We start from the raw sequence: 9,546 nt of genomic DNA, 5'->3' as shown, positions 1-9,546 counted from the left end.
CTGCAACAGAAATTATCAGAAAGTACCAACCACTTCCCCGGTGTGTCAGCGACTAACACACAGCACCTCAGAAGCAGCTGCCCCCTCGGTCCTCAGATCTGTTCACTACTCACCCCTTCCCTACCTCCACCAAGAAATATGTGTTTGTTTGTGCTTGGTGGCCTGGCAGATGCAGCACAACAGCTGGTGTGATTTTTTCCCCTCTTCTTTTGCAGAGTGCTATGTGAAGATATATTGAGCTTTTGAGGCACCGCAGCACAGATCAGCTAACTGCAACTGTTGACAAATCTTTGCAGTGTCGCCCCAGCCACCAAAGCTGCACACTCTCCTACTCTGTGACGAGTCTCTCTGCTGCTCTGCTCCCCGTCTCAGCAACAAAGCTACAGCAGTGTCTTCCTTTCGACTTGCTCCTCTCCGTGAACAGCGCCCTAAAATTGTTATAAACTGCTGAAAAGAATGAGAAGGCCCGATGTAAGTCGGTACTGTCAAATACTTAATTTTCCCTTATCTGGTTACCTCTTGTTTCTCTCTCTTTTTATATCAGCTCACAGAGATGACACAGAGCGATACAACATTATACATGCAAAACACACACATATTATCATAGTTTACAAGAAAAGAGCCAACACAAACACCACCACAGCGTACAGCTGATAAACAATAGGAGGCTCTTCAGTCAGGCAATATTTGTCACTTCCTATTTCACCGCTGCTTGGTTTAATCTTGGCCTAAGGTGCCAAATGCATTAAATCCACTGGGATTTATTTCCACATACTCTGCTGTTTTTCTCCAACACAAAACCAGAAGGGCCATTTTTTACATGTGAAGGCGATCCTCTCTACATGTATTTCACATGCAAAGAGCTCTTTGACAGTCACTCTACTATGCAGTCACATTGGTAAAAAATGTTTTTCATCTCAGCATTCCTTGTGGCTGCTGAACATTTACATCTTCAGTGGGAGAATAAATACATTTTATGTATAGCTCTCATTTTTCACAAGCTGCATAGAGTAAGTCAAATCATGTTCAATCATCATGTTTTTCAAGCAGTAGTCATACCTAGAAAACTGCATACACAATATGACTGCAACTTGAGGTCACCTTCTTGTAAAATCAAATCAAATCGACAAAAGATTAATTTATTTTGCTCACAAAATAGTTACTAAGTGATACATTTATCAAACATTTATTTCATTGCCTTTGAATGGTTTGTAGTTTTATGTCAATGTATTTAGGCATTAAGTCTGACAACCTGCTATTTTTAGTGCATGAGTGGCAGCTAGAGGAGCTAATAAACATAATTGTGCTCTATCTGGTGCTCTCTACACCAGGGGGTTTAAGGTGATAGAGTGTTGTCACAGTGTTAGCTATCACCTTGGCTTTCAGCACACAATCCAACACTTCAAGAGCACTACGAGCTCATTATCTCCACATATGCATGTACACACACACACACACACACACACACACACACACACACACACATACACACACACACACTCTACATCTTCCACAGTGGTGGCAGTATACTGATAGTGCTGTACAGAGGACTAATGAGAACATTCTTCAAGTCCATAACCTTTACCTGAGAAATTGTGCGTGTTTGTGTGTGCGCGTCCCTAACCAGTGCCTGGTATCTTGACAGGTGGATAATAGGTTGTCATTCAAAAAGAAAAATAACAATAGGTGTTTACAGTTTATCAGCAAATTGAATCTGTAGTGGAATGTTTTCGAAAAGAAAAAGAAAGGAAATGCTTTTTTTTTTTCTTGCACCAGGGCTGTGATGAACACTGTTACTGCCTCATCAAGCAGACCTTTTGCAATATAGTAATTCATCAAAACATTTAATTGTGTGGTTCACATACCATTTTATATAATAAATAAGTATTTAAGTATCTGTTAAATCAATAGGGTTTCTTTCTGTTTCTGTCGCTTCCTCTGCACATATTTTTATATATATTATATAGATATTCTGATTATCCTGTTTTATGCATTTTGGAAGTAATCATGAACAAAGCTGATGCTCCAGTCAAATTATATATATATACTTTTTGCACTACCTTCTACATGTGTACCCTGTGAAGCGGATGCAGTTTTTTAACAGGCATTTAACGTTGCGTTAAGTATCTTACGTCCGTCATGTAAATGAAGTGCGAATGATGTCCATCCATCCATCCATCCATCCATCGTCTACCGCTTATCCGGGATCGGGTCGCGGGGGCAGCAGCTCCAGTAAGGAACCCCAATCTTCCCTTCTCCGGGCCACATCCTCCAGCTCCGGCTGGGGGATCCTGAGGCGTTCCCAGGCCAGAGAGGAGATATAATCTCTCCACCAAGTCCTGGGTCTTCCCCGGGGTCTCCTCCCAGCTGGACGTGCCTGGAACACCTCCCTAGGGAGGCGCCCAGGTGGCATCCTTACTAGATGCCCGAACCACCTCAATTGGCTCCTTTCAACGTAAAGGAGCAGCGGCTCTACTCCGAGTCTCTCACGGATGGCTGAGCTTCTCACCCTATCTCTAAGGGAGACGCCAGCCACCCGTCTGAGAAAACCCATTTCGGCCGCTTGTACCCGTGATCTCGTTCTTTCGGTCATGACCCAGCCTTCATGACCATAGGTGAGGGTAGGAACGAAGATCGACCGGTAAATTGAGAGCTTTGCCTTCTGGCTCAGCTCTCTTTTCGTCACAACGGTGCGGTAAAGTGACTGTAATACCGCCCCCGCTGCTCCGATTCTCCGGCCAATCTCTCGCTCCATTGTCCCCTCACTCGCGAACAAGACCCCGAGGTACTTGAACTCCTTCACTTGGGGTAATGGCTCATTCCCTACCCGGAGTAGGCAATCCACCGGTTTCCTGCTGAGAGCCATGGCCTCAGATTTGGAGGTGCTGATCCCCATCCCAACCGCTTCACACTCTGCTGCGAACCGATCCAGTGACTGTTGAAGGTCACAGACCGATGATGCCATAAGGACCACATCATCTGCAAAGAGCAGCGATGAGATCCTCAGGTCACCGAACTGCAACCCCTCTCCTACACGACTACGCCTCGATATCCTATCCATGAAAATCACGAACAGGATTGGTGATAAAGCGCAGCCCTGGCGGAGGCCAACATTCACGGGAAACGAGTCCGACTTACTGCCGAGTATCCGGACACAACTCTCACTTTGGGCGTACAGGGATTGGATGGCCCTCAAAAGTGACCCCCTCACCCCATACTCCCGCAGCACCTCCCACAGTATCACCTGGGGGACCCGGTCATACGCCTTCTCCAGATCCACAAAACACATGTAGACCGGATGGGCGTACTCCCAGGCCCCCTCCAGGATCCTTGCGAGAGTGAAGAGTTGGTCCGTTGTTCCACGACCAGTACGGAATCTGCATTGTTCCTCTTCAATCAGAGGTTCGACTACCGGCCGAACCCTCCTTTCCAGTACCTTGGAGTAGACTTTACCAGGGAGGCTGAGAAGTGTGATACCCCTGTAGTTGGCACACACTGTCTGGTCCCCCTTTTTAAATAGGGGAACCACCACCCTGGTCTGCCAACCCCTAGGCACTGTCCCAGACTTCCACGCAATGTTGACGAGGCGTGTCAACCAAGACAGCCCCTCAACACCCAAAGCCTTCAGCATTTCTGGACGGATCTCATCAACCCCTGCGGCTTTGCCACTGTGGAGTTGTTTGACTACCTCAGTGACTTCCATCAGGGAAATTGACGATGATCCCCCATCAGCTTCCAGCTCTGCCTCAACCATAGAGGGCGTGTTAGTCAGATTCAGGAGTTCCTCAAAGTGCTCCTTCCACCGGCCGATAACCTTCTCAGTTGAAGTCAGCAGGGTCCCACCCTTGCTGTACACAGCTTGGATGGTTCCTCGCTTCCCCCTCCTGAGGTGCCGGATGGTTTTCCAGAAGCACCTTGGTGCCGACCGAAAGTCCTTCTCCATAGCTTCTCCGAACTTCTCCCACACCCGCTGCTTTGCCTCTGACACGGCAGAAGCTACCGCCCTTCTAGTCCTTCGATACCCTGCAACTGTTTCCGGAGTCCTCCCGGATAACATAACCCGGAAGGACTTCTTCTTCAGTCGGACGGCTTCCCTGACCACCGGGGTCCACCACGGTGTTCAAGGGTTACCGCCCCTTGAGGCACCTAAGGCCTTGAGACCACAGCTCATCACCGCAGCTTCAGCAATAGAGGTTTTGAACATCGCCCACTCAGGTTCAATGCCCCCAACCTCCACAGGGATGGCTGAAAAGCTCCGCCGGAGGTGTGAGTTAAAGATCCCCAGGACAGGGGCTTCCTCCAGACGTTCCCAGTTCACCCGCACTACCCGTTTGGGTTTACCAGGTCTGTCCAGAGTCTTCCCCCACCCCTTGATCCAACTCACCACCAGATGGTGATCAGTCGACAGCTCCGCCCCTCTCTTCACCCGAGTGTCCAAAACATGCGGCCTCAGGTCAGATGATACGATGGTGTTTGTTATGGCCATTCCATGGCTAGCACAGAAGTCCAACAACAAACGACCGTTCGGGTTTAGATCAGGGAGGCCCTTCCTCCCAATCACGCCTCTCCAGGTGTCTCCATCATTTCCCACATGTGCGTTGAAGTCTCCCAGCAAGACTACGGAGTCCCCTACTGGAGCATCATGCAGGGCTCCATTCAGGGTCTCCAAGAAGCCGAATACTCAGAACTGCGGTTTGGGGCATAGGCACAAACAACAGTCAGAGTTTTCCCCCCCATAACCCGAAGGCGAAGGGAGGCGACCCTCTCGTCCACCGGGATAAACTCCAACGTAGCGGCGCTCAGCCGGGGGCTAGTGAGTATCCCCACCCCGGCCCGATGCCTCACACCTTGGGCAACTCCGGAGAAGAATAGAGTCCAACCCCTATCCAGGAGTACGGTTCCAGAGCCAAGACTGTGCGTGGAGGTAAGCCCCACCAGATCCAACTGGTAGCGATCCACCTCCCGCACTAGTTCCGGCTCCTTCCCCCACAGAGAGGTGACATTCCACGTCCCCAGAGCCAGCCTCTGCTGCCCGGGTCTGGTCCGTCGAGGTCCCTGACCATTACTGCCACCCATGTGACAGCGCACCCAACCCCAGCGGTTTTTCCCATTAGTGGTAGGCCCACAGGATGGATGGATGGGAGGCACCACGTAGCTTCTTCGGGCTGCGCCCGACCGGGCTCCGTGGCAAACCCGGCCACCAGGCGCTCGCTGTCGGGCCCTCCCTCTGGGCCTGGCTCCAGACGGGGGACTGTAGTTCACTGTAAATCACTCTGGAAGTGTAAATCACATGTAATGTAATGTAATGAAACAGCTGTCTCCTCGGTGAAAGTCCTGGTGGTTAACATCGTAAATTGAAACAAAACAACTAGTTTAGGTATAGACAACATAACTACTTGGTTAGGATTGTTTGCTTAGTTTGTTACGTAACTTAAGTTACATACGCAAGTTAAGTATGTTACCTACATCACCTACGTAAAGTACTGTATGTAACATACTTTATGTTACTGTAAGTTAACTTACATAAGTCACTTAAAATAAGTCAACGTTGAGCTTTTGCTTCACACAGGACATGAACAGCAGTCTTCTGGGTAAAATTTATGTTTATTTGACCCATCCATCCATCCCAACCTCATCCCTTTACGAACTTTGTCGCTCATTAAAGTATGTCACCTGACTTCCTCCTTTGCTCCTGTCATAACTACTACAGCCATTAAGTTGCTGCCTGACAATTTTGAACCTCACTGAGGTGATCCAGCTTACCAATAAGTGATAACGGCCTACTGAGGTAGAGAAGGGCCATACCACCTCAAATCTAAAACAGACCAAAATACAAAATCAAACCAATACATCCTAATAATCACAAACACACAATTATAATCATAACATATATGAGCAGGCCTAACACCTTAAATAAATAACAAAACATTAAAGAATATAATAATAATAATAATAATAATAATATATTATTATTATTATTATTATTATAATAATTATAATAGGAAAAATAAATAACAAAAAAGAGGAAATGCTTGATCCTATTTCAAATGTACAAATTTCCAATAATATATTGAATACATTGACAACGTTTCATCAAGGAAAACAAAAACTTTATATTCTACACTTGTTGTGCTTTTTAATTAAATACAAACTTCTTACCAGCTTTCAGCTTCAATAAACCTTTTATACCTTTCCCAGTGTTTTATAATGTCATCATTTCTATTTATAATATATTTCCTTCTAGAATAAAGTGACATTTATTAAGCATTCTAAATTAATTGATATTCATGGTGTCCACGCCAGCAGCTCTGAAAATTAATTGTTTCCATAACAAAATGATTAGACTAATTATATCACTGTTTGTTTCTGTAACATAAGCTAATATCACAAAGAAATATGGTGGTTGAAAACACAGCTTTATTATATTCAACATCTTTTTTTAAACTTCCTCCAAATGACAGCAACAACATGACAATACCAGAAGCAGATGTAGCACTGACTTTGTTTTCTGAAATAAAACAAAGAAGAAGAAGTTGTAAGTGTAATGGTATGACCAGAACACAGGGAATGGGACTCAAATGCTCAACTTAGAGACAGATCTTAGTGTCGGCAAAACAGTCGGTAGGCCAAGGCTGAAACTGGTCACGGAAGCAGGATTGGGGAAACTGGGAAGACGATGAGAGGGATCAGGATCAGGATCAGGATCAGGATCAGGATCAGGATCAGGATCAGGATCAGCGAAGGACAATGCTGGAACTCTTACTGCATAAAGGTACGAAGACGAACTGGTAACGAGAGGGACAAAACACACAGACTAAATACAACAGGAAGTGGGCAGGGTGACGACACACAGGTGGAAGCACTGCTGAGCTAATGGGAAACACCTGGGCAGGAAGTTGAGACACTGAAACGAGAGGAGAGGTAAGTAACACAAAATAAAATAGGAAATACAAACAATGAACATTTTAACGAACAGCTGAAATACTTACAGTAAGGTGAAGGTCAGGTGGATAGTTGGGTTTCCAAAGTGTGTGAGCCATCTTTCCCTAACCCTATGAAATCCCAAGCGTTCAAAATTAAATGAAAAATAAGACATCATGAAATAAAAAATCAAATGGATAAATAGTGACAAAAATGTATATATATATAAATATATATATAACCATGAAATACATTTTGAAACTCAGCTCATTAATATGAAACCATTTACCCATTGGTAGTCTGCTCAGCAACAGCCAATTACATACCTGGACCTGCCCCGTCTGTCTTGATTTACATGATGAAAACGTGGCATAATAAAATAAATCTCTGATAGTTGGTCATTACTTTACTTATGGTTAGGGTGTGAGTAAATGAGTTTCAATATAAAACAGTGCCTCATTATACATAGAAAACACAGTGACCAGGCTTTCAATACGTGCAGAAATACTAAACTTGAAATTGTGCACAAATTTGCACTTCTGTGCCACTTGCCGTGCCATATTCACGTGTGTTGCTATGTATCACACTTGACGCTACAAGTCCCACAGAAGTTTCCTCTCAGGACGATCAGGTCTGGACTGTCTAAGCACAACGTAACACATTCTGCTGTGTAGTCTCAACATGTTTCCAAGCACACTACAAATGCAAATACACACCATCTATTTGACATATTGTATTTGTCTGTCTCCTTTCTGTGTTTTTGTATTTGAAAAGTTTTCTTCTTTCCTTAAAGTCTGTCGTTTCATGCTAATCTCCAAACTTCACTTTAAATCTTGCAGCTTGAGTTTAATCAGTTCAGCGTGTCTCCAATTGTAGATGACCACGATGTTCAGGGATTCCTGATTCCTGATTATATTTAGACTGTCCTACCTCCACTCACAGCAGGGGAGCTAACAACTGATTTGTATGCTGCTGGGTTCTGTTATTTCATTTGGAGGATCAACAGAACATACTTGTCGTACAACAAATTAGGTGCTAATGGAGAACAAGATCAAGACACGACAAGAGAGTAGAAATTGCATGAGAGGGCCCCAAATCCTTTACTTAATCATTTTGTCAACAACACAACCTTAACGCTGGACCTAATTGTAGTCGAAACTCTACTCAGTAGGGGAATAGTCGTGAGCCTGGCTTGAAACATCCAGCTCTGCTGTTTGAAACTGAGTTCTACAAATGATAATTGCCCAATTTACTATTTATTAAAGATATGTGATGGTGACAGCTGGGTTGGAGACTTGCAAAACTTGTGACCTGATGAATATGTATTCTGAGGAGAAGCAATGGAGGGAACAAAAGCAAGGCAGAGCATTAAAACAAAGCTCTCCTGTTGATTTAGGAAACAAAAATCTGCATAATTGCCCACTGTTTTTAACGGCCGGAGGAAGTATGTCTTTGAGTAAAGAATGGCCGCTGTGTTCATAGGCACAACAGGCAGCGCAAGAATATTATCAGAAAATAATCCAAAAATAAATGAGCAAATGTTCAATTTGAAAATGACTTTTTTTCTTTACAATATCAGAAAATCAAACGGAAGTATTAGTCATCCTGAATTATTATTGGGGGCTTCAATGAAAAAGTTGGATCTTTGACCAGGAGAGCCATTGCACAATCATCTGAACTAAATTAGTTTCAGGTCTCAGTTTCCTCTCCTTAAGCTACTGTGGGTAAGTTTTAAGATCACTCCTGTGTCATGTGAGATAATGTGGCTTATGCTCTCACTTCAGGTAAAACTACTGCTGAAATACGTTGCACATGTTGTCTTAATAAATCAGGGGTGAACGCTCTTCCTGGACACATGGGAATTAAAAGGGCATAAAATCAAATAAATTGATATATGCCAGCTAGTTGGTAAGGCCAACTATAGTACCCTTGAAGCACTTATATACTGTATGTTAACATTCAGATGGCCTGAAGACAAGCGAACAATAGGTCGCTGACCGATGATTAATATAGTACATGTCCATTACAGCCTGCCTCTTGTGGTCCCTACAGCGCTCTCTCTTTTAGTTTTCTGAAAAAAATAATAATAATACTTTGAAGAAATCCCAATTTTCATTTAAAAACTGTTGTATTGCTTGAGGCTCGTTGATCAATATGCATATTTTTATTTACATTGAATTCTGTCAAATAGAAAGCTAATTTCATGCACATGGACTCCAATGAGTACAGAATTAATCTGTAATCAATCAGAGACAGGGAATGCAGAAGCACCCTCGTAGAAAGATTCTCTGGTCATCTGTATTCTTCTCAAGTAGCTGTAATGACACATTTTCAATATGCATATCTAAAGAACAAGTACTAATTTTAAATGCTCAACCGCATTTACTGTTGAGTGCATCAATAGCACATCACCTCTGTAAGACAGCCTGCGATCCTTGTGACATCTCAGTTCTTACCGGAAGATTCATCTGTTTCCGCTGTGTGACCACAATCCCACAAACAGCATCTCTTTTAAAGAGAGGACACTCACAGCATGAAGATAAATGCAACGCAAAGCATTTACCGCTGCATTATCTCAGAAGTTACCTTTGTGTATTTACTGTATTTTCAAGCTTTAGGCTGTTT

This window comes from Cottoperca gobio, chromosome 3, assembly GCF_900634415.1.
Source record: "Cottoperca gobio chromosome 3, fCotGob3.1, whole genome shotgun sequence".
In the NCBI taxonomy this organism is placed as follows: domain Eukaryota; kingdom Metazoa; phylum Chordata; class Actinopteri; order Perciformes; family Bovichtidae; genus Cottoperca; species Cottoperca gobio.
The sequence above is the reverse complement of the archived record's forward strand: the minus strand, read 5'-3'. Positions refer to the sequence as shown.